Source organism: Misgurnus anguillicaudatus, chromosome 24, assembly GCF_027580225.2.
Source record: "Misgurnus anguillicaudatus chromosome 24, ASM2758022v2, whole genome shotgun sequence".
Lineage (NCBI taxonomy): Eukaryota > Metazoa > Chordata > Actinopteri > Cypriniformes > Cobitidae > Misgurnus > Misgurnus anguillicaudatus.
Genome location: NC_073360.2, coordinates 4,708,328 through 4,712,547, shown reverse-complemented (window position 1 = coordinate 4,712,547; position 4,220 = coordinate 4,708,328).

Sequence of the window (4,220 nt, the reverse complement as noted above, 5' to 3'; positions counted from 1 at the left end):
ATTAATGATAATTTTGTTGAATATTCCTTGTGCATTGTGAAACTTGTTAACTTGTTAATTTTTTTTCTTCTTTTAAGGGTCATTTTCATGCAAGATTGAAATGCATGTCATGTTTAATATAACGTCTGCTATTTAATATCTTATTTGACTACATGTTTGTTTATGAGAACAATAAAATTTGCAATAATATTCAGTTATATATTCTATTTATTTCATAATTTCCAAAATTTTCTGTGTTTTTTTTATTTTGTTCATGTCACTTTAGTTTCATCACCTTTCTTGTAAAGCTGCTTTGAAGCAATAAAGCATTGTGAAAAAGTGCCATACAAATAAATATTCAAGCAAGACTTGACTGACAGTTTTGATTTACACTGCATTTAATAATTTAATAATACTCAATAATTTATTATTGTACTGAAAAGATGTAATTTGGTTGAACTGTGTGCAGAGTTTTTATTCAGTATTACAGATCAACATTTGAAGTGGATCAAAACCTTTCCTAAAAGGTCCCGTTCCCGTACTTGTAGGATAACTTTGATGAATGTTTTTTGATACACTTCAAATGTTGACTAGTACTGTATATATAAATGCAACCAATTGTCAAAAAACAAATAACATAATTTCTTCTAAGAAATCAGCAACTGTTTTTTTTTTTTTTGCATGTTGTGTCTATATGAAATGCTTCTAATGGCTCGTTTTTTTTTTAATGGCAGATACAAATTTAATAAAGACACGGCAACAAAAATCTACTAAACTGTCTTAATCTCCACCCCTCCCCCTCCAAACAGCTAATGTGTGGTTCTTGAATTAGGTAAATGTACTTTATTGATCCCAGGGTGTAAATTCAATATTGTTATAGGCCTACTGATCGTCTCCATTTATGCACTACATTCAAGAACGTTCAGATGTTCTGATACATTGCTATTATGTTGAAATTATTATTTTATGTTTATGACATAATTACAGAAACAAATCATATGAGATTACACTCCAAAAATAAAATGTTGGGCTGTTTTAAACCATGGTTGGGTGAAATATGGACAAACCCAACCATTGGGTTATAAACCTATGCTGGGATGTTGTTTATGGGTAGGCAGCCTGTGAAATACATTCTTAATAATGATGGGTTATTTTCATTGATAGGTCAAATATAAACATTTTCTGGGTTGATTTGACCCAAACCCAGCATTTTTTTTAGAGTGTAGCACAATTAAAATGTTCTGTATTTTTGGTAGTGGAACATGAGAGATGTGTGTGTGTGTGTGTACATTAACAAATTTAAACATGAAGGGTACATTACTTGCCCTTCTATCTTAGCATATGGCCAGAAACATGAGGGTCCAGAGTTCTACTGTTAGTTTATTATGGAAGGTAAATATTTAACTTCAACCTACATTTACAAAAAAATCTGAGACTACTAGCTCAAATGCTTGTTTTTTTCCAGAATTTCCGTGGCATTCTCACGGAGTTGTTACTCAACTGTTTTGTCCTATTTTCTTACCATTGTCACTTCGGTTTAGGGTTAAATTTACATAAAATGACATCCCTACCCAAACCCAACTCTAACCCTAACACCAGGCGACAATTGATTAAAGTTTAGAAAATATAAAAGAATACATCAGAAAAAATAGTATAAACCAATACTTAAAGTAACATACTAACGCAAACACCAAATCTAACCCTAAACCGAAGCGACAATGGTTTAAAAATAGGAAAAAGCAGTTGAGTAACCAATCCGTGAGAATACCACGGAAAAATGAGCAAAACATTCCGTGACTATCCCACTGAACTTTGTGAGATCATGTTGACACTTAACTTAGGCTTTGATAGATCTAAATATATAAATGTGTTTATCTGCCAATGAAATGCAAATGATTTGCAGGAGATTCCAGATGATATGACAGCGATCTAATTCAGTTTTGTTTTATATATTGCTTTATTTTCCCTCACACTGTAAATGTAAATATTGGATTCATTTAAAAAATGACTTCAATCGGTAACAACTATAAAATGATCTCTTTTCAACTTCAACTTTCAACTTAATTTTTTTAGTTGTAACCAATAGAAGTAGTTTACATTTTTCATTGTGAGAAAATTTAAGTTGAAAACACTGCAATTTTTTAAAGGTGCCAAAGAATGCATTGAAATAATATATTAAACTGTTCTCTGATATCTACATAGAAGGTAGGCCCAATGTAAATGTATTAAGTGCAAGAATTATCCAGAGACAGTTTTACATTTCTATTTACAACCCTTGCCTTTAGAATGAAATGGTCTATTATTACATTATTTAAAGGGTCGTGAATAATAATGTTGAGCTCTGCTCTGATTGGCCGTTTCTTACATAAATACAGTTTTAAATTTTAAAGAACCTTTAAGTATTACCCAATTGAAGTACTTCTTAAAGTAGATCCAGCTTTCACTTTTTTCAGTGTGTTTCATGTGACTTTTTTCAAATCAAGGTGTTGAAAAGGCTCTGCAAGTTTATTCTTATTGGTGTGTTGTAATTGATTGACAGTCGTTACTTAGTCCCGCCCCCAGAGATGACGCAACTAGTTATGTTTCGCTTGAAAGCTGAGGGCTCGCGTGTATTCAAGCCATAGGAAAGTGTGCGTACATTTAAAAAAACCACACTTACATTAAAATAGTGATTGGACCTTTGGACTTTGTGCATTCTTACCGATGCCCCGTGATGATCCCAATTTAGTCAGAACCAGTCAATACAGTCCTTAAACCTCTTAAACACAAGGTCATTGTTTCATCCAATTATAAAGGCCAACCAAAGATTAAGAGTTGTAGTCTAGCCTCCACTGCCGATTGTAAATCACAAATCATGTTTATGAATGATGTAATGAAAAGTTTCATACATGTTATGTTATAACGTTAGTTATGAGTGGCTTGATAGAAACAATAATAGAGTGTGGAAAGAGATGCTACACTTCTACATCCGCATGTGGTGTTGTACAGTTCAATGGACATATGGGATCTTGCGAGAGTGACTTGATAGTACTGCATTAGAAGCAATATTTTAATCTTTGTTATTTTTACACTGTAGTTAATAATACAATTAACAATATAATAACAATACATGTTTTAGTAATGTAAGTTCATTGTGCATTAACTAATATTAACTTTTGTTTTCAAAAACGGTAAATGTTGAAACTTCACTGTAAAACAAAATCGTAGAAATTACAAAGTTATTGCAGCTGGGTTGCCGGTAATTTGCCGTAGATTTACATTTATGTTATTTACTGGCAAGAGTTTGTTCGGGGTTAGGTGAATTTTGGATATTGGCAGGTCTTTGTCTTTACAGAGTGGGACTATACAATAACGGCCTCATGCAAAGCATTCTGGGAACAAGAAATCATCATCAACCTTTTTCTGTTTTTTGCTTCAGATTTTGGTTCACAGAATGTTTTGCTTGATGCTGTTTTTTTAGTTTGACTCTGTAAAGAAAAAGACTTGTAAATGTTTAATGTTCATTTAACTTTTAACAAAATGTTTCCAGTAAAAAACATAAATTTAAATCTACGGTAAGTTACCGGCAACCCAGCTGCAATTTCTACCGAATTTTTTTACAGTGATGAATGCTGTACTGTACATTAGTATTTTTTATTATAAATAAGGAAGTTAACTAATGTTAACAAATGAGTGTTGACACACACTGAACACCACATATACAGCCTGAGAATCAGTGTAGTCTGGGCCAACGCTATCTCATGACACTTTGTACATAATTCGTATTTGAATTTTCCTATAAAACAGAATTCAACGTGGATAAAAACTTTATCTTCAAATATCTACATTTTTTAGTACATATGGGTTTAGAACAACATGGGAGGTGAATTATAGCAGAATTGTGAAGGCCTTATGATTTCTGGGAGAACTTTTCATGAACATGGCTTTTAGAAATGTGTCACTTTAGCACAAGATATTGTAAAATCAGCGAGGCACACTCTTAAAACAAATGTGTTAAAAACAACACAACATGTGTTATTTTTTACACATGTTCTGAGTGTGCGCAGGGACAACACATGTTGAGTTAAATTTAACACAGAATGTGTGTTATAAAATGCAACACAAAAAATGTGTTTGCTTCACTTGTTGCTTCAGTAAACACATTAATGTGTAACTTTCTATTAATTTAACACAACTGTGTGTTACCCAGTAATTGTTTAGTTTTAATATAAAAGAGAAAAAAAACATACGATTTGTAAACT